We start from the raw sequence: 26,677 nt of genomic DNA on the forward strand, positions 1-26,677 counted from the left end.
TTATAATATAAATATATATAATAGAGTGCACGAAATTGGGTAGGGGATGCAGATGGCAGAGATGATCTAAATTTAATCAAAATATTTTATATGAAATTTGCAAAAATTCAGTTAAACAATGCCTACTGCATTAGAGAGGCACACCAGGGTGTGTGTGTGTGTGTGTGTGTGTGTGTGTGTGTGGTGTCAGGAGGGTTACCTGGGGGGAGGAGGCCATCCTGGATTGTGAGCGGCACCATCCCATGATCTGGGGTCCTGGACTGAATAAAACACAGACATGTGAAAAGGAGAAAGCTCACTGAGTACTGACTGCATTGCCTTCTATGCCTCCTGGTCCACAGAGATGTATGGAGTCCCAGCCACACATGGACTCTGCCTGGAACTCTGTTATGCTCTCTCAGGCATAAAGGACTGTACCCTCTTCAAGTGTAAGCCAGAATCAGTCCTTTCTCCCACAAGTTGTTTTTTGTCAGGAATTTGGCCACACGGATGAGAAGAGTAACCAACATGCTAAGTGCAGATGTTTATAAAGTTAGAGGTCAGATGTGTGTGCAGTCCTGTTGCTGACCCACGGCCCGTTAGCATTGTTGACATGTACATCGGGGAATCAGAATGCCTCTGAGCCCACTGGGTGGATGATCAGCAGTAGGCGGGGCTGGGGATCCTGTCTGCAGTGTGAGCTGACTGACACGTGTGAGTGTCAAAACCTATCACTTTGGACTTGGGAATGGTATTCTCCATCCAACTGAAGAGAGAGGAGAGAAGAGTATGAATAGTTCCACACGCTTCGGGGCACTGGGTAGAAGCTGAGTGGTGGGCAGCTGGGTCATGGGGTGCACAGCAGGTTTTATTTCTTGATCTGGAGTTATTTTATCAGGTATCCATTCCAGGCACAAAATAAACATCTGTCAATGCCACCTGGTTGTTAGATATAAAGTTCACAGGCATAATTTTTATAAGATTTTATTTTAAATTATGTACATGTGGTATGTGTGTCTGTGTGTTTATGTGTGTATGTGTATGTGTGCGATTGTGTAAGTGTAGTGCCTTTAGCTTGTACAAGAGGGTATTAGAGCCCCTGGAGCTAGAGTTACAGGCGGTTATAAACTGCCCAACATGGGTGCTGGGAGCTGAATTTAGGGCATCTGCAGGAGCAGTATGCATTCTCAACTGCTGAGCCGTCTCCCGTCCCTGTGGCTACAATCTCTGTCACCACCTCCTTCTGGCCTTCATTTTGCTCCCTGCCCTCTCTGTGGAATACTTTTGATCATCCCTCAGGAGCAACATTAGATCCAATCCCTACCAATAAGCTTCTGCAGATTTGCCACCCCGAGCCCGCAGAATGAGCCTCCCTCCCACGACGTCGTCTTGCACCGTCTACATTAGCAGTGTTTGATGCATGACTGTCACCCCCGTCAGACTGACAGCTCTCTGGGGGGAGTCCTCTTCAAACCCATCATCTCCTCTTCTCCCCCAGACTGCTCCCGCCTGCCAGCCTCCCCCAGTCCAGGCATCTAAGCATGGGGCATGCCATACAGCAGACACCCTAGCAAAGCTGGTTGAATAGAATCCATCAATTTCACTCGTTTCTTTGAAGCTGGCTGTTGGAGTTCTCCGGGCTGAGAGTGAACAATGCAACTCACATGATGTTGGGGGAAACCTTTCCTTTTGTGCTCTGCTCATTTTCCTACAAGGAACATTTTGCTCCGTTCCTTCACGCCTGCCTCTGCTCACCTCCTAATTAACTCAGGATTGCAGGCAAAGGCAGCTGCAGGCTGGTTTTCCTACGGCTTTAATATTTCCAGTCAGTTCTGTCTCCCCTTTTGGTGCCGTCGGATCTTCAATGAGAAAAGTTTCCCCTCTGGTGAAAGTTCAGGGTTCTGAGATCAAACTGTCTGGATCTTTAGTAGTGGGCATGCTAACAGGCAGGCTTTGGATGACTTAGTCACTCTGAATCTGTTTCCATGGCTGTAAAATAATGAAGATTGCAAGATGGCTCAGTTGGTAAAAGGCTTGCCTTGTAAACATGGGGACCTGAGTTTGATCCCCACAGCCATGGTTTAAAAATAAAAATTCAGGCCAGATGTGGTGGCATACGCCTTTAGACCCAGCACTTGGGAGGCAGAGGCAGGCGGATCTCTGAGTTTCAGGCCAGCCTGGTCTACATAGTGAGTTCCAGGACAGCTGGGGCTACAGGGAGACCCTTTCTCAAAAACACCAAAAAAAAAAAAAAAAAAAAAAAAGTCAGACATGGCAGCACGCACTTGTGACATGAGCTTTGGCGTGGCAGAGACAGATGGAGCCCAGGCTTGCTGGCCAGCTGCCCCAGCCTGCTGAGGGAGTTCCATGCAGGGGAAGTCTCTGTCTCAAAGAACGAGGTACAAGATGAGCATCTGAAGAATAATGCTTAGAATTGAACTCTGACCTCCATACACATGTGCATGGGTACCTCCCCCACATGAACCTACATATATGTATACACAAATGATAACTGATACCACTTCATTATCTATTATTGTTGTGTGTATGAATGCTGTGTGTGCCTCCGCACCTGTGTGGAAGTCAGAGGAAAACTTTAGACAGTCAGTGCTTTCCTTCAAACTTTGTGGGTTCTGTGTATGGAGCTCAGGTCGTCAGGCCCATGTGGCTTTTTCCCACTGAGCCATCCTGCTGGCTGGACGCTACTCATCGTGAACAGAGATATGTCATGGCCTGATTGGTGAGAAGGTACCCTGAGACTGTACACCAGAGTGGGAATCAGGACTTGTACACACTACAAAGATCCCTGCTGCCTGGCTCCAACCTGGGTGGATTATGAACTTTATGGAGAAGGAGATGTGTTCCCTGCTGCCTGGCTCCCAACACACAGGATTGTAACAAGCTTTGCAAAGCCAAGCTTAGCTCTGGAATTCTGCAACAGAGAGGAGCCCATGTCCTGCACATCAAGACAGATGGAGAATTAACGATGGCTTCTCTGCAGACCTGCTCAGCCCAGGGCCTGCAGAGCTTGCCCCAGGGCGCATTCTTCCTAAGCCATGAGCTCTGGCCTCCCAGCCCTGCCAGCCCCATGTCTCGGGTCCATTCTGTATCTCCTCTCATTGCCAGGGCCCCGTCCGTCCGAGCTGCTGCCATGCTTTGCCTGTGAGGTCAGGGGTGTGGAAGGTGATTCACAGAAATAAATTGCATTGTGTTTTAGGTCCAAGGCAGTCTGCCTTTGTAATTGTCTCTGTAAGGGACTTCATAATGGTTTGAGGGCCTTTGTGTCAGAGCCAGAGACCCTGGTGGCTTCCAGATAGATAAATGCTACAGCCAAATGCACATTCTGCTGGGGGAGCTAAAGCTGGAGGTGAGGGTGGGGGCCAGGTGAACAAGCACACCCCCTGCTTTTTATCAGCGGTGTGATAGAAACCAATTGAAGGACAAAAGGAGGCTTTTTATTTTGTTTGTTTTTAATAATGGCTAGAAAACCAGGACTTGTTTAACCTTGCCCAGCCAACATCTCCAGCTCTCCCCAGCCCTGTGGCTAGATGAAAGGGGAAGTTCAAAGTGCTGCCAGGAAAGGAGGTTCACAGATGAGAAGGGATCCCAGGGGGTGCAGTGAGGAGCTGGCCCAGGACCTGGAGGGAGGCCTGAGGCCTGTGAAAGGAAGCTGCTGTCCTGATGTGGTGATGGCAGGATCTAGATTGCCAGGAAAGGGAGGAAGAGGCAAGCTGGGCCTACCCAGAGGAAGATTCAGAAAAGGTGTGGCGGGGGGGGGGTAGTTGCCTGGGACCACTATTCAGAAATGACTGACTCCTGGTGTTCGTACGTGCACATGCATGTTTGCATTCATGTACACTTATGTACACACATGTGCATGTATGTACACGTGTGTGTGCATATGGTGGCCAGAGGACACATTCACCTTCTTCTTTCTACTCTTTTTTTGAGACAGGGTCTCATATGTACCCCAAGCTGGCCTTGAATTCATTTTATAGCCAAGGTTGGATTTGAACTCCTGATCTTCCCGATTATACCTCCTAAGAACTGGACTTAAAACACTTAAACCATGCCGCCACACCCCGTCCTTGTTTTCTGAGACAGGATCTCTCATTATCAGATGCTCACTGAGTAGACTAGGCTGGCTGGCCAGGGAGCACCAGGGCTCTTCCTGTCTCTACATCTTCAGTGCTGGGATCACAAGTACTAGTAACATGCTGGACTTTTTAATGAGGATTCTGGTGACTGAACTGAGATCCTCAAGCTTGCAAGGTTAGTTCTCCACCTAGGCCATTCCCAATGCCCCTAACAACCAGGAGCCATACCCTACAGGTAACAGCGTGAGATCAGTAGATCTTCCCCTCTCCTCAGTGCTAATCCTCCTGACTTGCCCTGGTTACAACCTTTCCCAAGTCTAAAGTCTACTCAACCTGTAATCTGCATGAAAGTATCTTCATCCTGGCATTGATAATCCCCCTGAAACCCTTCTTCATGAAGCCTATCCCTGACTTTGTCCTTAAATTATTCTGTGTCAGGTACCTTTCTTGGGTGTAAATATTTATACTCGGTAGTTCCCTTGGCCCTGGTGAGTAAGTTGCTGGCTCACATGGTTTACAAATACAGACCCTGTAATTACAGGAAGATAAAGGTATTTGGGTGGCACCTGGTTCCCGTACTCACCATATCTAAGCATTTACTTAAATTTTACTTTACACTTATTATCTTGTGGTGATTTCCCATTGGTCCAGGAACTTGGACACTGTTAAGGTTCAGATAGCCCTGCCCCCTCACCAACAGGGTCTCACAGACTTCTCAAGATCCTGAGAAAAGGGAACCCAGCTGATAAGCACCCTGGTCTTTGAAGTCAAGAGAAGCAGACTTTTCTCCACTGTTTGGCCAACACAGCAGGCTTCCCCTTGGATCTCTAAAGAGAACAGGTTTTAACAGGTCTCGCTCTCCCACCCAACTTTAAAAAAAATACATCTTCCTGCCTTCTGCAAGAAGCAGAAGCCTCTCCCTTAAAAGACCCCAGCTCACAACCTGGGCAGACATTTTCCCTGCCTGGAAGGGAATCTGTCCCATGTGTTCCTTTGCTAATAAACTCTGCTTTCTCCTGATTAATCCTACTTGTCATACGGCTACTTTTTACCTACCAGACACTGTTTGAGGAAGTTTAAGAGGTGCAGTCTTGATGGGGGAAGTGTCACTGGGGGCAAACGGTGAGGGTTTATAGTCCCAGTTCTGGTTCCCTCCCTCTGCTTCCTGTTTGCTGTTGAAGATGAGCTCACTCCACTTCCTGCTCTTGGAGCCATGCATCCCCACCACTATGGACCACCCCCCCTCCCCCCAACCATAAACCAGAAGAAACCCTTTCTTCTATAAGTTGCCTTGGTCATGACATTCTATCACAGCAACAGACAAGTAACTAATACACATCTTAATTAAATTTAGTTCGAAAGGCAATGTACCAACAAGTGGAAAACCTGCTGCTGCTTACCGTTAATAGACAGAAACCGAAACAAACATGGCGTCGCCACATCACACCACAGACTGTGGTTAGAGAATTCTGAGTCTGACTCTGGCTCTCTTGTTCGTCTAAATTTTTTAAAAAGTGGGGCTGGTGAGACAGTTCAGCAGCTGAGAGCACTGACTGCGCTTAGATCGGTCCCCCATGGCATCAGCCCATCTGCGTTCCTACTTAATCATTCCTAATACCATCTCTATGGAAACGAAATCTCAGCTCGAGTGTTAGAGGGCGCATTTACATAGGGATAACATCCTGCAGTCCTTATTCAAGACCAGGAAAGGTACTAAAGTTCCAGGCAGGTACTGAGCGCTGAGCCCATTCGTCTGGTAAGTTTAACTTCAAGCATTAGCTGGAAGCCTTGGATCTACCTCTCTTCAACCCTCTGAGCCAGACTGTTTTTCTTGCTGAGAACTAAGTCTTGGACCCCAAACCCATCCTACCCCAGTCTTCAGCTGCAGTGACCGCTTCACGTTCCTGAGGTTCAGCAAGTGGCACTAAGTAGAAGGAGGACCCAAAGAAGAAACTCATCGTCTCTAAAAGATGGAAGTTGTCACCGTCAGAATCGCATGCCCCCACTCCTCACATTGGGTCTACGTGGAAGGATGCTGAGTCTCCTTTCTGGGGCATTGCTGAATAAATTCAGCCTGGACCACAGCTCTTCCTTCTCTTCAAGGAATTGCAGGGGACAAGGAACTGACACGCTGTGATCCTGAGCTCACTTCAGATGTCACAAATGGCATCCCATGAGACTGGCTTACAGCTGCGAGCACTTGCCAGGGCATTCCTCACTGTGGTCAGTAAAGTCACCCGTTTGTTAAGAGCGGACTCTTTATGAGCAGTTGGAGGTCAGGGGTAGGCACGAGCCCATGTTCCATCGAGGACTTACGGAGGGTGAGCAGTGGAGTGCGAGGGAGGCACAGTCAGTCTTCGCTCTGCTGCTTGGAAGTTATGAAGCCCCATTCCACACCTTTTCATTTTCTCAGATTTGCTTCATGTTTTCAGACCTCCTGACCGCTCCTTCCCTCAGTCTGGTCAGCAGGTTTCTGTGCTGGAAGCTTCAGCTGTCAACTTGACACACCTGGGTAGGGGGAGCCTCAACTGAGGAACTATCTCCTTTGGACGGGCCTGTGGCCATGTCTGTGGGGCATTTTCCTATTGTTGAGAGATGTGGGAGGGCCCAGCCCACTGTGGGTGGTGTCACCCCTGTGCACGTGATCCTGGATAGTGTAAGAAAGGCTGAACCCAAGCCAGAGGAGCGAGGCAGTAAGCAGCGTTCCTCCATAGCCTGGACTTCAGCTCCAGGTTCCTGCGGAGTTCCTGTCTCAGCTCCCCTGGATAATGGACTGTGACTGTAAGTCAAATAAACCCTTTCCTCTACAAGCTGGTTCGGTTGGTGTTTTATCACAACAGTAGAATGTAACCAGGGCAGCTCTCCCACCAGCTTGCTCTTTTCAGCAATGAATATTTCCCTCTCACGAGATCGCACCAGCCCAGTATAATGATTAAGATCGAGGATGCTATAATCAGGTAGTCATGGATTGCGGTGACAACTCTGCTGTCTTCCAGGTTCATAATAACATACGTCTCCTTGGGTTGATAGGGAAATTAAGGATGTATAAGCAGTTAGCACAGAGCACGTGCTGTGTCATCTCTAAATTCTTCTAATGTGCCCAGCACAGCACCTTCTTCATCGTTAGTCCTAATTTCTCTCAAGTGCCTGTATCTCAGTACGTTTCTGATACTATAATAAAACACCACAGACTAGATAAATTATAAACAATGGAAGTGTAGTTAGCTCATAGTTCTGGATGATGGAGGATGCAATGGCATGTTGCGGTCATCTAGCAAGCGTCTGTTCATTCAGCTGAGAATGAGGTTAGACACTGAGGATGAGGGAAGGGCAGGAGCTCTGGAAGGTACCAAGCTCAGAGGAAAGCAGGATGGGAAAGAAAGCTAGTGGACCAAAGAGACCTGGAAGAGGTTCTGAGAGCGATGCTGTGCTCGTGTGACCAGTGTGTACTATAATTCTAGAGGAAATGGGAAGGACATTGCTGGAAACTAACGCAAAAGGGTTTGGATGTCGGGAAGCCGTGTGGGAGTGTCCTCCCAGGGCTGCCTCTGCACGGGGCTCTTCTGCCCGTCAGCTTCCCCTTCTGTGTGGCAGAGAGTGAGGCTCTGGGTGCAAACCTTCTTGATACTCTCCTGCCTGAGGAAGCCATCTTGAGCTCTGAGAAGACAGTCCTCTGAATCTTCCTGCTCCAACCCAGGAGGCCGGAACAGCAACAGCAAAAGGTACAGATTTGTGCCAAGGGGCCTTCGGAAGGGCGTTTGTCTTGGAGGTGGCTCACAGATTCAGGGTCCTCACAGACCACATAGGTTAAAGACTTTGAGACTGAGGGAGGATTAGCTGTGATAGTTTAGAATAGTTAATTTGCTTCAACCAGAAGTTATAGGAAAAATAAAAGGTAAAATTTGACCAAAGTGTCTGAGGAATGTGTGTGGCAAGCAGTGATGACTGTCTTCTTTTTTTTTTATTTTTTGAGACAGGGTCTCCCTGTAGCCCCAGCTCGCCTGGAACTCACTATGTGCCTCTGTCTCCTGAGTGCTGGGATTAAAGGCGCACGCCACTGCACCTGGCTCACGGTTGAGTTTTAAGTCCCCTTTCTTTTCATTTGAGAAAGGATCTCACTATGTAGCCCTCCCTGGCTTGGAACTGGCTATGTAGACCAGGCTGGCCTCAAAGTCACAGAGATCCTCCTGGCTCTGCCCCCTAAGTACTGGGATTAAAGGTATGCGCTACCACACCCAGCTTGGATGAGTTTTTAAATAAGTGATTGAGTGTTCTTAGGGTCAGGGTGAAGGCCATCTGGCCTACAGGAACAGTCATATTCAGCTGCACACCATAACTTTTACCTAGTTCAGAGTCAACAAAGAAGACTTTCAAGGATTAAGAAAGAGACATGGGGCTGCCCCAGTTGCTCTGGTCCTGGGATATAGCCCTGTGCTGTAGCAATGCAGTTAGGTGCATACCAAGGTTAGGATACAGAGTTTGATAAAACTTCCCTAAGGACCACATAGTATTTCAGGGTCTGTGGGCTATACCATCTCCGTCACAGTACTGAACTTTGCTGGAGGTGTGGAAGGGACCATGTACCAATGGGCGTGGCCATGTTCCAATACAACCCTGCAAACTCAGGCGGCTGGATTTTCATTGCCTTACCGTAGTTTCTTGGCACCTGACTAGTGCATGATGAGTCTGCCCACCAGCACATGTGTGCTCAAATGTATCCCCTTTTATAGGTGATTCCTCCCTATTGGGGGCAGGTGTGAAGATGGACGAACTCTTTGCACATAGGTTACGTGCAGAATGGAGTCACTTACTGAGTCCTGTGTCCCTAGATATGCGTTTCCACATGACCAAGCTCTCAGGTGTTGATCATGGTCAGTGGTGTGTGAGGATGAATTTGTAGGAGAACATTAGACACACATAGATTGACTTGTGCTAAAGGGCTGATTGCCCAGGTAGAGGCAGCCTTTGACCTCCTCTAATTAGGAAAGGTTAAAGAAATCAGTTCTTTAACTAGAAAGACAATGGGGGTACGGGGGGTACAAGTGAAATGGCAGAAAAGCCAAGTGGACAAAAGGCACAGGCCACTCTAAAGTGGGTTCCTTGTAACCCAGCTTAGAGTCAAACAGAAGGCCCAGTGGGACTTGCATGTGGCTTCATGAGGCTGAGCTGAGAGCTAGGGGGGAATGAAGGGAGGCTTAGAAGGATATTGTCAGCCTTGACCATCCTGGGAGAAACGGACAATGGAAGGAAGTAGAGCTGTTTCTCAGAGATTCTGCAGCATGGTGCCCAGGCAAAGGATGCAGACTGCACACTGGGTGCCCAGGCAAAGGATGCAGACTGCACACCGGGTGCCGGGGCAAAGGATGCAGGCTGCACACCGGGTGCCGGGGCAAAGGATGCAGGCTGCACACCGGGTGCCGGGGCAAAGGATGCAGACTGCACACTGGGTTTCTGGGCAAAGGATGCAGACTGCACACCTAGTGCCTGAGCAAAGGATGGCTACACACTGGGTTCAGATGAGACATGATTACCACTAAAGCCCCTTCTAATTTAATTTTAATCTTGGATTCTTTGATAATGTATGACAATTTCATACATGGATACATTGACCATATCAACTTCCAACTCCCCCACACTCTCTCCCAGACACTCCTACACACCACACGACATGCCCTTCCCAACTTCCTGTCCTCTGTCTTGTTGTTTTGGTTTTTTTTTTGTCCAGTTCATGCTGTCTACTGGAATGTTGACTGATGTTGAGGGCTTGACCTTGTGCAGGTGTTGTGCATGTAACTACAACCTCCGTGAGTGCACGCGTGTCATGTGCAGAGGCCAGCATTTCAAAGCACACGCCCCCATCCCCCAGCTTTGACAGTCTTTCTGCCCCTCTTCTATAATGTTCCCTGAGACTTGGGGGTTGTGATACAGATGTCCCATTTAGAGGTGGGCAAACCCATTTAAAATACAAGTTTCCCAGCTTCAAAGACTCACACTCCCCATTTTGCTGGAACATTGTCTTTTCAGTAAATAAAACCTCTTATTTTTAGCTTTGTGTTAAAGTACAGTACACATCACTTGCCTGTGTGTTCACTCATCCTTGAGCTGTTCTTTTAGAAACCTTCGCCAGACCCCAGTTTATGACTGATGTGCTCGCTCTTCCCCTGCATGGAAGGCCACGACTCTCCACTGTTGTCAGGCCACTGACACCCAAGCGCCCTAGTAGATCTAACCTGCGGATGAGCAAATGCGGGGGACGGTCCCGTCACTGCACAGCTCTGAGGCGTCCCTGTCCATGTGCTGGTGTATATCGTTTCAGACCTGGTATTCAAATGTTTAAATAAGTCATGGTATATGTGCTGGTTAATCTCAGCTGTGAGCTTGATGAGATTTAGAGTCACTATTGAAGTGAACTTCTAAGCAGGTCTGGGTGGGAGTTCATAGACCAGGTTAATCAAGGTGGAAAGAGTCACGCTAAATGTGGGCAGCACTGTCTTGTGGTCTGGGGTCCTGGGCTGCATGAAAAAGAGAAAGTGGGCTGAGCACCAGCATTCATGTCCCTCTGCATCCTGACTGTGGCTGCCGTGTGACCAGCTCCCTCGGGCTCCTAATCCTGTTCCTTCCCACCATAATGGCCCCCAAACTGTGAGCCCAAACAAACCTTCTTTCCCCACATTACTTTTATTGACAAGTTTGTCACAGAAAGTAAGACAAGCAACCAATGCAACACACATCTGCTTTTCCATTCCTCAGTATCCCTGGAGGCTCCATCAAGAGACCAGGTAGACACACCTGTTAGGGCTGAAAGGCCGTGCAGACTTCCTGGATGTGACACACTAAAATGAATATGACAGAATCTTGTTCTGGGATGTTTGGGAGATCTCTGCACCTCTCCAACCACAGTGAGAGGGAAGTGTGTAACCTCCAGAGCTCGATAAGGGGCATCTACAAATAGCCCTGGAGACCTGAGGCCCTTACATTCACTTACAAGGAGTTTTTCCAAGGGCTAGGCAGATGGCTCAGCACTTGCTTTTCAAGACTGAGGACCTGAGTTCAAATCCCCAGAACCCACATAAAATGCTGGGTGGCCATAGTGTCCCACTGAAATTCCAGCCTGGAAAGGTGAAGCAGGGGTCCCCAAGAGCAAGCTGGCCTGTGAGACCAGCCATGTTGGGGAGCTCTAGTTTTGACTGAATGACGCTGCCTCAAAGAATAAAGTGGAAGAGCAATTGGGCACGACGCCCAGCGTCAGCCTTCAGCCTCCACAAGCACATGACTCCTACACGCGAGTGCCCCAACACACATGTACACATGCATATGCGCACACATGTAGACCATGCACACATATGAAAATGGAAAAAGGAAAAGGAAGATGTAAAAACCAACGAAGTGCTCCCATTTTTAATCTGTTTGCAAGCTGGCTCCCTCCGCCAGGCTGGCTTGGTGGCACTGTAATGGCTCCTGTTCAAATCTTTTGGTGGCAGGTGCAACCAGCACTTTGATATATGAGCGATCAGACTCCCTGAGTTTATTTTCTGGCTTGAAATTGAGCTCCACAAATATGGAGGCCTTATTACTTGTGGGTCCTTGAGACTTCCCTGAAGCCTCCAGGAGCAAGAGGAAGTGAGATTTTTCTGAGGTTAACAGTCACTACTGAATTTTTATCTGGAAAAGGAAAGGAAGCCATTCATTTAAGTCCCCCCACCCCCCCTAAAAACCCAGGCCTGCCCAGGAGCAGCAGTAGAAACAGATTGGAGCTGGAAGAAAAGCTCCCCAGGCTTGAGCGAGTTCAGGGTAGCCTGGTTTACTGTGACCTGAGAGCAGAAAAGAACTTGTATGAACTCAGGGTAACAGCACCCAATTGATAGGCAAAGATGGGCAAAGAGCGGACTCCAGTATTTTAGAAAGAGAAAGTGAATCTACCCCCATCTTAAAACAGTTTCCAGGAAATAAACTGCCTGGAAAATCATTTGTAGAATGGAAGCAATTCTCAGGGTCATCCAGAAGTTCCTAAACACTTTCTTTTTCTTAAACAGCTATGATGTTTAAGGAGAGGGGTGGGATGGTTTATAGGTTCACCTAAGTCTGCATCCTAACCTGGCTTCAGTCCCTTTCTGAAGGTCTAAGCTGATTCTGCTCTCTGCCCAGGTTTCGATTCTCTATCCATTAAATAAGAAGTGAAAAGGCCAGGCTGGTTATGTGGCTCAGTGTGTAGAGTGCTTACTTAGCATGCACGAGGGACTGGGTTCATCCCCAGCACAGCATAAACCAGGCACAGTGGTGCACACCCATAATCCCAGCACCTCGGAGGTAGAGGCAGGAAGATCAGGAGTTGAGGGACATCCTCAGCTACATGCCAAGTTCTGTCTCAAAAAATAAAATAGATAAAAAGAAATAGGCATCACAGGACTGATGAGGAGCTCTAGTTGTAGCTAATGTGAGTTGGATCATGTCTTTAATCTCTTTGAATCTTAAATATTCCGGTCTTTAAAATAGGGATAAAAATATGTCCACTTTGCATTTGCACTATTAAAATGAAATGAGAGGTGCAGAAAGCTCAGCAGAGGACCTGGCAGAATCGCTGGACTCCGTAGTTTTATTTTCTTTGTTCCTTTCCAGTGCCAAAGTATGACTCTACTGAAGGTAAAATGAGAGGTACAGAAAGCTCAGCAGAGGACCCTGGCAGAATCGCTGGACTCCGTGGTTTTATTTTCTTTGTTCCTTTCCAGTGCCAAAGTATGACTCTACTGAAGGTGTTGGGGTATACAGATAAGCTAAGACATGCTCTGGAGTCCAGGGTGAGCAGCAGACAGGTAAACACAGCTGTGTGTGTGAAGCTCTCCAGGGGTGAGTGGGAAAGGCCTCACTGTGGAGGCAGCCACTGGAGGTTTTAAAAGATGAAAAAGACTGTTTTAAGACAGGGTGGGGGGGAGCACACAGGCTAGGAAGGAAAGGGCACAACGGGGCCCAGCTGGACGGTCACCGTCAGCCGTAAGCTGCTTCAAGCGGGCTGGTGCACTGGTAAGAAAGTGCATGCGTATGCATTCATTAATATTTGCAACAGAACTCAAATCAAATATTGCTAAAAAATTTAAATATCCCCCCAAGATCGAAATAAAAGCCAGGTGAGGTGAGAGGATGGGGGATTTAGAGTCTCAAAAAAAAAAAAAAAAAATCAAGGCAAAATTATCCCCAATGCCTGATATCTTTGTTTTGTTACTTGTAGTCTGACTTTGGACAAATGACTTTACCTGTCACTTAACAGAAATGAAGTCTATGAACTGGAATTTTCCCATTTAATAGCGAGACTCCTGGGATAATGCAGGGCAGTGCAGAGTCACCCGGAGCGGAGGGCTTCCAAAGCACGAATTGTGGGGTCCGACCCCTAGAAGCGCCGTGCGCAGGCATGGGGATGTGCCAGCCACTCTTCCATTGCTGCTACAAGATTCCCTGACAAGGCGACTTCAATGTCAAAGGATTGATTTTGGCTCCCAGTTCGAGGATGCAGTCCATCGTGGAGAGAAGTCATGGCAGGAGCTGAGACAGCCGGTCACATTGCATCCGCAGTCAGAACACAGAGAGAGATGCGTGCTGGCGCTAGCTCACTTAATCCTTTTATTCAGCCCAGGACCTGGGTACTGGACTGGCACCACCTCATGTAGGGTGGATCTTCCTGACTCAATTAACATAATCTGGAAACTCCCTCACAGACATGCCCAGGTGTTTGTTTCCATGGTGATGCTAAATCCCAACAAGTTAGCAATCAGGATCAACAATCAGAAGGCAGAACAGCTCCCAAATGACACTGCTGTGACTAGCCTGGGACCACAGTGGTCCAGAAAACCTCTGCATCCATCCATCAGATGTTTCATTTTTAAGGTCCTATTCATAATTGGTTCAAGAACGTTTGGCATGTTTGAATCTAACCCACATGTAGACTGTAGGGGTCACACATAAGCAGAAGATAACATGGATTCTTCAGTCCCTCAACTTTCATAGCTGTTCTCATAGCTGTTTCCTGTTGCTGTGTTTATCACTGACCAAAATCAACGTGGAGAGGAAAGGGTTTACTTGACTTACAGGTCTCCCTGTAGTCCCAGCTGTCCTGGAACTAGCTATGTAGACCAGGCTGGCCTTGAACTCACAGAGATCCACCTGCCTCTGCCTCCCAAGTGCTGGGACTAAAGGTGTGGGCTACCACGCCCGCCTGTCTAGAGGTGGGAGCTAAAGCACAGACCATGGAGGAACGCTGCTTCCTGGTTTGCTCATCAATCTGGGCTCTCCCTGCCTCCTTATACAACCCAGGACCACCTGCCCAGTGGTGTTACCACAGAAGGCTGGGCCCTCCCACATCAATTAGCAATTGAGAAAATGTGTCACAGGCATGGCCACGGGCTAATCCAATGGAGGAAATGCCCTAGCTGAGGTTCCCTCTTCTGAGGTCTGTGGCGTTGACAACAAAGGTTGTGCAGCATGGTGGTCTCGAGACTGACGCTGATAATGTTTGTGGTGACTTGACCTGTCTGTGCGCAGCTGAAGTCTCACTGCAGAGGCGTAAAGACTATATCAGGACATGTCAACTATTCACAGGTGTGGGACTGTCATTTTACCACCTTTCTCAGTGACAAAGCCTGTGTTTGACAGACTTTTTTCCTTCCCTTTTCTCCTAACATCTGATGTCCTTACTGCGTCTTTGGTACAGCCACTCTCTTGCCATTTCTCCTCCAGGGACAGCCTTTCCCAGTAGTCTTTAAAGACCTCAGGTTGGCCGAGGTTTCAGTTCATGCTAGAGAACTGATACATATATGTATAAATAGATCCAGTGTCTCCTGTGACACTGTCTGGGCTGCTAGAATAAAGCTGAGAGGGGGTCTCTCCCAAGAGCAGCGTGTGGTGTTCAGATCCTGATCCCAAGGGCTGTGTGATATCCTTGCCTCAAGATTGCAGCAGTTTCTCATATGGCTGTGCCCTGTGCCACCGACCGGTGTCCAAGCCCCTCCTTGGCCTGAGCTCTGTCTGCCCCACTGTTCCGGCTCCACTCTGCTCTTTGACCTTCCCTGGGGACACTATTCCAGAACCTGCCTCCAGGCATGCCATGTATTGCCCTCCCTCAGTCATGATGCATCTGAAAGAGGAAAAGCTGTGTCCATCCTGACTCCTTCAGGCCATGGGGCTGAGAGACCCTTACCTGCTCCACTATCCCCTTTCCCCCTTTATACCATCTGTGTTTTTTTAAATCCCCACTCCCTTGAAATCCCTCCCTGGTCCCTTACTAGTTTCCTGACTTCTGTGAGTAGTACAATTTAAGCACACATAACTAAAGATTCAAAGCTAGCATCCACATTTAAGACAGAACACGTGATGTTTGTCTTTCTGGGTCTGGACTGCCTCACTTACAATGATGGCTTCACCTCCATTTACCTGAAAATTTCATTTTTCTTTACAGCTGACTAATATTCTGTGATACACACACACACACACACACACACACACACACATCAGATTTTGTTATCGATTGATATCTAGGCTGTTTCCATTTCCTGGCTCCTATGACTAGAGCATCGATGAACATGGATGAGTAAGTGTCTCTGTCGTAGGCTGGAGAGTACTTTCGGATTACGTCCAGGAATGGTATCGCTAGATCGTACTGTTCCTCTATTTCTAACTTTTTGAGGAACTTCCACATGGGAATTCTGAATATCGCTGTGAGGCTGGGGATGTAGGTCAGTGGGGGAGCAGTTGCCAAGACCCCGGGTTTCATCCTCAGCATTTCCAGGAAACAAGATAAAACCCCTTGTCAGGTATTGGTACTGAAATCACACAGCAGCTTCTAGGAAGCCCCACACCCAGGCTGCCTCCAGTGCCAATCTAAGCAACTGTGTGAGACAGTACCTGCCTGTGAATATGCCTTTCTTCATTCCTTAGATGATGTCAGTATGCCTATGTATTTGAGAACAGGGACTTTAGAGGAAAACTCCTCAAATTTTATTGAGCAGACAACTCCCGTGGGAGTCCCGTTGAGATGCAGATTCTGATTCATTGGGTCAGGGTGGAACTTCTTATACAGATGCTGCTGGTGGACTCGTCTTCATTTTATATAACACACCCAGACACCCTCTGGTCAGGTCTGACTCATGGGCTTCAAGGGACATCAGAGTAATGCTTCCTTCACTAAAGATGGAAGCTTAGAAGGAATTATTGTTCAGTTTTTAGAATTTGCTTATGTATGGGGGGCACATAGATGCACGTGTATGTACTGCACGTGGAGGTCAGGGGTCAGCCTTGGGTGTTGTCCCACAGGTGCCAGGTGCCATCCATCTTGCTTTTTGCCTGGTACTTGCCAAGCAGGCTAGGCTGGCTGGTCATCAAGCCTCAGGGATTCCTCCAGCTCTTGCCTCCCCAGAGCTGGGACTGTAAGGGCCACTGCATCTGGTTTCTTTGTGTGGGTTCTGAGGGTTGAACTCAGTTTTCATGCTTGTGAAACAACCACTTTACCAGCTGAATTATCTCCATAGCCTTAGAATTTACTTTAAAAAAAGCATAAATGACAAAGGTGCCAAGGTTATTTCCTCACAAAGCAGCACCCGCAGCCTCATTCCTCTCCTTCCTCATAGACCATCTTAGCTAACGGAGAACGCCGTCTCCAGCCAACAGAGCATCTCACCCTGCTGATACCGGTGGGATTCTCTGGTTTTGTGGTGGTGAGCAGGGTGTGGTTTAGAAAACAGATCTTACCTGTCCTCTCTCAGTGATGGCTTAAGATCTCACAACTGTGTTAACTAGAACAGCTTATCACTGGGAGGAGTGGTTCCATCTGTCTCTCTAAGTGGTCAGGAACCCTGAGAGGCTTGTTGTTTGAGTCCCGAGTCATGACGCAGCCTCATCGCAGATGGAATGGAACAGTCAGCCAGGTTAACTGCCTAGTTATATGAGTGGACTGAGGAGGCAACTCTCTCAACAGATCTTTAATTTGAGGTCTGATGTCGGAGAGTCAATAAAAAAACATTTCTTGAGGCCAGAAATTTCCCTTCCTTCTGGCCGTTTCTCTGATCTGGAAGATCCACTATGGTGAATTCGTCCTTCTAGGTCCAAGTCTCTTAAAGGGACAGTGGTAGAAGAATCCCTGAGATTCTCGTTTATGTTTATTTCCTGTCTGTCCTCACCAATTCTGAGTCATAGATCTAGGCCAAGACCAGGCAGTTTCAATGCAGGAGTAGGAGTTAGGGGAAGTCCTTCTCTGTCTCATAGGATGGTGGTCATTTTCTCTAGAACCAGATACTGCAGCCCAGGACCGGCTGAAACAGGGCATGCCAGATGTGTCTTGAGCCCAGAAGGAGGCTCTTGTGTGTTTAGTTATGGCACGAGTCATGGATCCGTTTCACTCCAGGATGTGCAAATTCAGATCCTCCAGTTCGCAGAGCAGTGCTGAATATCTTTTAAATCTTTTTTTCTGAAAAGTTATTTTATTTGTAATTATGTGTGTGTGTGTGTCTGTGTGGGGGTATGTGCATGTGAGTACAGGTGCCTGTGGAGGCCAGGAGAGGGTGTTGGGTCCTCTACAGCTGGAGTTACAGGCAATTGCGAGCTCCCCAACTTGAGTGCTGGGGACCAAATGTGGGTCCTCTACAAGAGGAGTGCATGCTCTCAGCAGCGGAGACTCCCCTCCAGGCCCCCAAATCTGTCTTCCTGTGTATAATAATGGTAGATGTGAAATGGGACAATGTTTCTCTGTTGTTCAACTGAAGGTCTCACTCTGAACCACAGCTGGCCAAGGAGATGCACACCTATAACCCAGGGCTCTCGTTCAGGGGGATGAGGCAGGAGGATCACCAGTTCCAGGACAGCCTGAGCTATGTAGTAGTACTGTGCCTCAGAACCATCAGAAAACAAAACAAAACAAGAAAATACTGAATCATTAGTGAACCTTTGGTTAGCGTAAAATCGCCCTGTTCTGGTTCCCAACAGTGGTTTCTGATAAACCCTCAGGAGATGCTCTCTACTGAGTGTCATAAACACGGGGAGCAAATTCCACTCCCCCCAGAGCAGGGTCATAGCTCAGCCAATAAAGTATCTGCCATGCAAGAGCTGCCTGTCATGCAAACATGAGGATGTGAGTTCAGTTCCCAACACTCACACAAAAGCCAGGTTTGGTGGCAATCCTTATCTCAGCTCTCTGGAGCCGCATGGCCAGCTAACCTAGGTGAATCAGAGAGTGCGGAGTTCCAGGCCAGCGGAAGACCTCGTCTCAAAACATGCCTGCGTATTCTTCTTCCTGTGACTGCATCAAAACCACCTGGTAAGCTTTGTTCTTTAAAGAATGTCACTTTCTAGGTTCCACCCCAGGTGGATGGCACCTGAGAAACCACACTCAGCATTGACCTCTGGCCTCCATGTGCACCTGCACACCTGTGTGGCACAACCCACAACATCCATCACATGAAATATTTGATTTCCTGTGTATTCCACTAATGAAGAGAAATTCGAGGCTCATGATTTTTGGAAATTTGTGCTATTGACATAATAGACAAATGTTTTATGATTTTTAATGTCTAAGTTTTGACTCTATCAGACCTGTTGCTGTAGTAGAGGATGTTGTAGTTCATTGTTATAAAATCCCTTCCCTGGCACCACACTGGATTGGCCTCATGCTATGGTTCCTCCATGGAGACTGTTGCAATGCCCAGGCCAGGCAGAGGCTGCTGGGCACAAGTCTGTTGCCATGGGAAGCCCAGGGCAGGAAGGAGAGGATTTGTCCCAATGCACAGGCGAGCATAGAAATTGACAGGTTTAGGCTGGAGTTTCAGCCCGTCTGGCAGATGGTTAAAGGAGACTCAGGTGCACAGTTCAGCAACCTGAAAACTCCCTCCCCCTGCTGAATATCAAATCATTGATCAGAGGGAAAAGAGGAAATTGCCCTGTCTGGCAGCTCAGTAAGGAGCTGGCCTTCTCAATGAGGAAAAGTTCACACAGAACCTGGGATGGCGATATTGACGATGGGTTGTGTTTAGAGCAGCAGGCACAGCCGTTAACTGACAGACTCCAGTGTGGGGACATAACGTTGCTCTGCGTAACTCTCACACCGACCTTCGGAGCTGTGGTGTCTGCCTTAGTGACCCATCATTTTAGATGGAGAGCGTCAGATTTAAAATTCTGCAGTGATGACTTAGCATGGCGCCTGATTCAAGCCGGGTCTGGACTAGTCTTTCTTTTTATTGACATATTCAATAACAATTTCCAGAGCTAAGATGCATCTCTTTCAAAATTGGCTGTAAATTTTTAGGTTAACAGTTGAATTGATACAGTTATACAATATCGTACTCCGTATAAACCCTATAAGACATAAAATTAAATGAGGTTTTAAACTTTAAAAAAGATCTCCATTTCATTCTTAAAATACACAGTTTCATACAGAAAAATTCATTTTTAATACAATTGACACTAAGATGTTTGCACATGCATTTCTAATCTCTATATATCTGATTATTACTAGTCACAGTCGGTTACTTTCTGAGCTCCTTGGCATCTGAGCATGGATATAAAGTCATCAGGTAGGTTTCAATGGTAACATTGTTCAGATCTACTAATTATTAAGGAGCAAATTTTTATGCTTTGAAGAATTTTTTTTTCTAGACCCACTTCCCAGGTAGCACCCTCCCATAGCCTCCCTCCCCCTAGAGCCCTTATACTCTGATATCCCTGTTACTGTCTGCTGTGATCATTGTGTTATTGAGGGAACTGAAGTTGGTCCTTTTGGAAATTCAGTTACTTTCTGGTCTGCTGGCTAAGGCAGGAGGGAAGTACTAAGTACCAATGTGATGGGCTTGGTCTCTTGAGAGACTCTAGGGCTCTAGGTAACTGAGCCCACACACAGGTCTCCCAGCTCCCAGGCCAGAGCTCCAGCAAGAGCCAGAACCTCAATATACCCTGCAGCCTGTGTGGTCACTTGGGATTACGCCACAGAGACTTGAGTTCACATCCCAGCTCTCTAAGGCAGCAAATCTCGTTTTCCTTGCTGGTTCAGACACCCTCAACTCTGAGGCTAACATCTAGGAGGTGATGTTCTCAACTAACATCTGCTACTAGAATGGGGGACATTTTGACATTTTTATTCCTTGGTCTCCAGTTTTTTTTTCTTTTTTCTTGTATGTGTATGTGTGTGTGCGTGCGTGTGTGTGTACGTGTGCGTGTGTGCATGTGTATGAGCGTGTGTGTGCGTGCTTGTGTGTGTGCATGTGTGTGCATACATGTGTGCGTGTGTGCATGTGTATGAGCATGTGTGCATGTGTGCGTGCTTGTGTGTGTTTGCATGTGTATGAGCGTGTGTGTGCATGTGTGTGCGTGCGTGTGTGCACATGTGTGTGCGTACATGTGTGCGTGTGTGCATGTGTATGAGCGTGTGTGTGCGTGCGTGTGCGTGCTTGTGTGTGTGCATGTGTGTGCATGCTTGTGGAAGCCAAAGGATAGCCTCCAACATCATTTCTCAGCCACACTGACCTTGATTTTTTAGACAGTCTCTCACTGGCCTGGCCCAGGCTGTGATGCTCCTGGGTCACTGACTCTCATGGTGCTGACATCTGTTTCCTTATCAACCTGAGAAGAGACGTGTGCCTGTGAGGATGTCTGCCGTGATGCAGGGACGGAGAGTAGAGCCCAACGTGGTTTCACTACCAGGGCATTGAGAAAAGTAAAAATCGCTCTACCTTCCATGGAGGAAAAGAGCCCAAACCTTCAGGAATCGATGAGGTTTAAATGGTCAGGCTCCTAACCCTCACGTTTTCTTCCCTTTCCGTGTACTCACCCACCCCATTTCTCTTCTTTATTTGTGTTTTGGTTTTTGTTAGTGTTTCATGTAGCCCAGGCTGACCTCAAACTTGCTCTGAATGACCTTAAATTCCCAATCTGCCTGCCCTCACCCAGCATTGCTGGAGTGACAGGCCTGTATCCCCCATCTCTTTAATTCCTCTCTCAGAGCGTACTGTCTCCCTCAGTTGAGCCTTATCCTGCAAACGTTTACTTTATGCAAAATACTGCAACTACCAAGCAAGCCTGTCTCCAGAGCATATGGACTCAATGCTCTGCATCAGGACACCTTGCACGGTCTCCAGTAGCCCCACCCCTGGGTGCACCACTAATGCCCTTTACAGTGCTAGCAGGAGAGGGCAGTTGCCTTGATTTGAATAACACTTGCATCATGCCTGTATGTCATGAGACTGTGCTCCACAATGCAGGGGCTTTGGTTTCCTTGTTCTCCTTGGCAAAGTTGGCGCCTGCCAATCACGTTTCATCTGGCTCAGTACACAACGCAGGTTTCCAGTCATCACTGACCTCTACTGAACACTGTGGGGCTGCGCTGTCTCCTATATCTACCTCCATGCAAAAGAGATTATCAGCAGCGGCCTTTGGAAGCTGAGGGTCTCAGGCACAGGGAGTTAAGTGCCTTACCCAAGTTGGCACAACTAGCGATGGCCCAAACTTGGCATAATCCAAGGCAGTTGACTCTGGAGCTGAGGCTCCTGACAGATTCCTGCCTCCCTGCCTGCCACCCCTCGCTGGGTGGTCACAAATAAAAGATGCATAAATGGTGTCAGAAAAACCCTGCTGGGTTGTTTTGGTGGAAACTGCGCATTGACTTTTTACTGTTGAGAGAACTCTTTGCCCTGGGAGGTGGACTTTGATTTCTAAGCTATGGTTTCTTTCTAGAAAATTCCTCAGGAGCGCATCAGTGCTCACCTAGGTTTGGGTGTGCAGTAGCCAGGGGAAGCTTGTTGACCCTGAGTCCTCCACTCCACACAGCCAGGGCCTCCAATGACGTCCTCAAACCTGTGCTTCTGGAAGGTTCCAGGAAGACATTAGACATAACCTCTGGGCCTTTCGTTTTGAGACTCTCTGACAACACCTGAGCATTAGTTTCTACATGGAGTTTTGCAACGCCCCCCCCAAAGTAGTCAAGTTGGAGAGACAGCAATAAATGCCTCGTGTGTGAGCAGCGGGGGTGCTGCGAGAGTCAGCCTCCTGCAGCAGCCTGGATTCTGCACCTCACCACGGAAGGGAATTTGAGGACGAACCAATAGAAAGCAGAGTTGGAGTTGGAACGTTTAACGTAGATTTGAGCACAGGGACTCGTGCAAGAGAGGTGCTTAGGGCATGAGAGCTCATGACCAAACATGGAAATGAGCTTCTCCAAGGACAGTTCAGAGTCTTCAAGGCAGCCCCCGGGGTTGCCTAGGAGCCTTCTCTTTTCTGGTAAATGAGGTCCTAGGGATGTTCCTGAGGTGGGTTGGATGATAAAGTAAAATCCTTAGTCACAAACAAGAGTGGCATTAAGATGTGTTTACTGTAAACAGTTTTTAGTCTTGTTTGTAAGATTCCCAAAATTATCTGGGAAAGGGATAAAGCCACACTCAAAGTCACACGTGTTCCGCCTTAGCGTGGCTCCTTGCTGTTTTAACACGCCTATTTGGAAAACTTACATGAGAAGAGACATAGCTTTATTCACAACCATGCGAACTGTGCCTGGGTTCTGGTTCTCAGCAAGAGGCCTCACCCAGACTCCTTGGCTTCCCGGTGCTGTCTTTTTACGCAGCCTCAGCTGAATGTAGAGGGCAGAGAAATAGGGACTTTCTGGCTCTGTCTCCCCTGACAGATAAGAGGGCCCAGCCCAAGGCTGTTACTGTGCATTCCTACATTCAAGTGGGCTGTTTGTCCCCGGACACATCATCTTCCCCACAATACACAGGACATCCCTAGAAACGAACAGATTCCTCAGTGGCTTCAGTTACGCATCCGGTAACTGCCAGTCATGTGGAGAAGGGACCAGAATTCCACTAAGACATCACATCATAGCTTTTGAGCAATTTATGTCCTTGTGGGTCATGAAACTACCATCCGTATCTCTGACATCTCTGTGACTCAAAGCTATGCATTTATTACCTCATATAATCAAAACAAACAGCACTATTCTATTGACAGCAGAGTCAGCTGCTTGGTCAAGGTCCTGAGGCTGTCAGCATGCACTGACTGGATTACTATCCTGCGTCTGCAATGTGGAAGCCCATGAGCATTTGTACACGGGCGCTTTCCTACCACAATCTGGCCCATCCACTTAACTGCCAGTTACCACTTGGGAGTTCAAGTTCATTACTTAACCTTATTAAGTTTCAGTTTCCTCTGTGAAATGGGATAAAACTATTACCTTGGTTTAAAGCAGTTTCAAGAATTGAAAAGTAAATTAAAGTGTTTTTCCTGATGCCTAGCACACTGAAAGTCTTGATATTGGTAAGATGCTGTATTCTTTTGTTTTTGTTTTTTTGTTTTGTTTTGTTTTGTTTGAGACAGGGCCTTGGTTTGTAACCTAGGCTGGCCACAAACTTGAGATCATCTTTCTCCAGACTGCCAAGTTTGCAGGCCTGCACGAACCACCATGTCTGACCTTCATCATACCATTGTCATGAAGATTTATAGACAGGTATTTTCAAAGTGGTCCACAAGAGGAGGAATCATGGGGCTGAAGAGGTGGCTCAGGGGTTAAGAGTGCTTACTGCTTTTGCAGAGGACATGGGTTCCATTCCCAGCACCCATGTTGAGTGTCGCCACCACCTGTGACTCTAGCTCCAGGTAGTGGAAGGTGATATAAGGAAAACCATAAAGGCTCAACATTTAAACTTGACTTCAACAGGAGCGTGTGCATATGGTGCTTTGGGATCCAGGGACTTGTGACCTTAGGAGACAGCTGAGTGAAAGCAAAGATTCAGGTGTACGTTAGTCCTGACTACAAATACCAGACAGACCATTTTGGCTGATTGAGATGAAGGTACCATGATGCCTTGGGGTAAAGGTTTAACTTATAGGAAAACAAGCCAGGAAACACTAGATACTTTTGAGCAGGGTTAGTGCCATGAGCTTCATGCCCCAGCAAGATCTCTTCCTGTCATGAAACTCAGAAGGACCAAGCCTGACCCATCACAATGCTGTTCCCACTAACAAGACCTATTTTGGTGATGAATAGAGAAGAATTTATGAATCAGCCTGTTGGAATTTGAGACCTTGGAATCCAGCCCCATGGATACATTGGCTTAATGTATCTTGCAAGATGTGTCCTCCCCAAGTCATAAACTTTGAATGAACATCCTTTACCAGATTGCAAACAATGAAAGAGTTGTGGATGTTGAAGTCCAAAGAACCTTGTGATCTGATTACTGGTGAACTTTTTGAAAACAAAGATTTGTGAGGTAATCAAGGGCCAGATTTCTGCACACTCGACTAGTGAGGATGGACAGAGGAAGAGGAAAGGGAGGAAGGGGAGAAGGGACGGATGGGGGGAGAGGGAGCCAGTTGCCAGCTAATGAATATATCAGCACCTGATTCTCCCTCCCCAGGCATCTGGGATGAGGAGAGAGGATGACAATGCCTCAGATTCTCCTGGTTAGGGTCACAGGTGACTTTGAACTTGAACCCAGGACTTTCCATCCCTCTAATCTCATTGTAGCCACTCCCCTCTGTTTATAGGTCCTAAAAAGGGGGGTTTTACAAAGAACACATAATTTAATGATTTAGAATCCTACTTGGATTTTTCCCTTTCTTCTACTTCTGTTTTGAGTCAGTCCTGGAGACGGCTTGGCATCCTCCAAGAGCTGATTTTCCAGCCCAGAGCCCCACACTCTGATTCAGACAGATAATGGAGCTCAGCCTTCAGAGATGTGTAAGCACTGATAGTTTTGTTCTCCAAGCATTCGGAGGCAGCTGTTGTGGATTTTCCTCTTTTCTTCTCTTCTTTTTAAATTGTTTCCCTTTAAAGGATTTCTTTTCCTTTTAGAAAAGAAGGGGTGAGGCAGACAGGAGACAGGAGGAACAAGCCTGCAGCCCAGAGGCCTTGAAGAGGAAGAAAATGTGAAATAGCACAAAACCCTAACTCCTCACTGTGCTTTGAGATCCAACTCCCACCACCAGACGACTTCCCGTCAAATATGTATATTGGTTGTGAAGCAGATCAAAAAATTCTCTTTTCTCTGGAATGAGCAGTCAATCAGTCTTGAAGAAGGAGCCCAGCATCAAAGAAGTCCATTGCCAAGCGCCCCCGCTCTGTCCTTCCTCTCCCCTTCAGGGGGAACAAAAGGCCTGGATTGCAGAAAGACTCTTTCATCTCAGATTGGTCTCTTTCCCTTAGTGTCTTGGCTCTAGGGAGGCAGGGGTAGCAATATATTATAAACAGCACTATTGAAGGCACTAATGTTAATAAGATTTAATATTTGAAGAATGCCACATTATGTGCTTTTACAGATAGATAGAAACTCACACTGCTGCAGGGTTTTGAACAACTAAAGGAAGGCACCAGTGTGGTTTGTTAGTTAGTTAGTTAGTTAGTTAGTTAGTTAGTTAGTTAGTTAGTTAGTTAGTTAGTTTGTTTGTTTTGAAACGGAGTCTCAGGTATCCTAGGCTGGCCTAAATATATGACCACTATGTAGCCAAGGATGACCTTCAACTCCTGATCCTCCTGCCTCTACCTCCCAAATGCTGGGATTACAGGGGCGCACTATCATTCCCAGTTTAAATCAGGGCACTATTTTGGTACAGTATGTAAATCATAACTGCTCATTGAAAGATGGGTAAGTACAGAGCGTCGCCCCGTACAGTGCAGGACCCTTACTTGGGAAGGACGTAGGGCCTCAGGTTTGACAGTGCTTCAGGATGAGTCCACGGTGCCTGGTTAACCTTCCCTTAATCCTCAAGAGACTGACCTGCAAATGCATTAGCACCTGTTTGCCAAGTTCAGTATTGTGTCCTGTGGATCAAGAAGTCTCCAGGCCGTGCAGCCTTCTTAGAGTCTTCAGTTCCTATGGGGAGCCAAGTTCTGCTCAAACCTTTTACTTTGTTTGTATGTTCCACCACAGTCCAGTGATTTGGAATTTGACACATGGAATCAGGCAGATTTTGTATATTAGTCACACATTGCTGTACAATGGATTCCAAGGAGTAATGGCAGAGAACAATTATTTTGTCTCGTGGTTCTGTGGCCCAGCAATTCAGACAGAGTGGAAATAGTTTGTGTCTGCGCCCGATGTCTGAGGTCTTCCTTGGAAGCTGGAATCATTCGATGGCTCCATGCGACACCTCCTGTGGACTTACTGGAGCGTCTGCTCCTCCTGCCCACATGCCAGTGGATGGTCCCACAGCTATGCACATATGGGCAGCAGTAACTGGACTTGGTGGATTATTAAGAACCTGATAGAGGGATGCTTTTGGAAGCCCTTGTCAAGAAACTCCAATGGGCTTTCATATAAACAATTGAAAATTGCCCTGTTCTGACTTTTTTCTAGTTCCCTGTCTAGAACTTGTAATGCTAATTACTCTTGCCTTTACTTCTCCTATTCACGATTCATGGACTTTCTTCTCCCCTTAGAAACAAAAGTTATACAATTTGGGAGTCTTTTAGATAGACCCACTGAAGGGGTACTCCAACTGCCTCACCCTGCATCCCTGTTCAGCATGGAAGAAGCCAGAGCGGTTGGCATCCCGATTCCCTATTGGCAATTTGGGTAACCCCTTCAGAGGATGGTAAGATAAGAATAGGAGGTAGGAATTGGCTAGGCAGTTAGGGTAAAAAGACC

The 26,677-nt window shown here is 47.4% G+C and overlaps 1 protein-coding gene across 7 annotated transcripts in view; it reads left to right on the forward strand.

Annotated features, from left to right (window-relative positions):
• Gria1 (glutamate ionotropic receptor AMPA type subunit 1) overlaps positions 1–26,677 on the forward strand; it is a 371,033-nt gene that overhangs the window by 62,779 nt on the left and 281,577 nt on the right. The window lies entirely within an intron of this gene.

Source organism: Nannospalax galili, unplaced genomic scaffold (assembly GCF_000622305.1).
Source record: "Nannospalax galili isolate Female #2095 unplaced genomic scaffold, S.galili_v1.0 scaffold940, whole genome shotgun sequence".
NCBI classification, from domain to species: Eukaryota; Metazoa; Chordata; class Mammalia; order Rodentia; family Spalacidae; genus Nannospalax; species Nannospalax galili.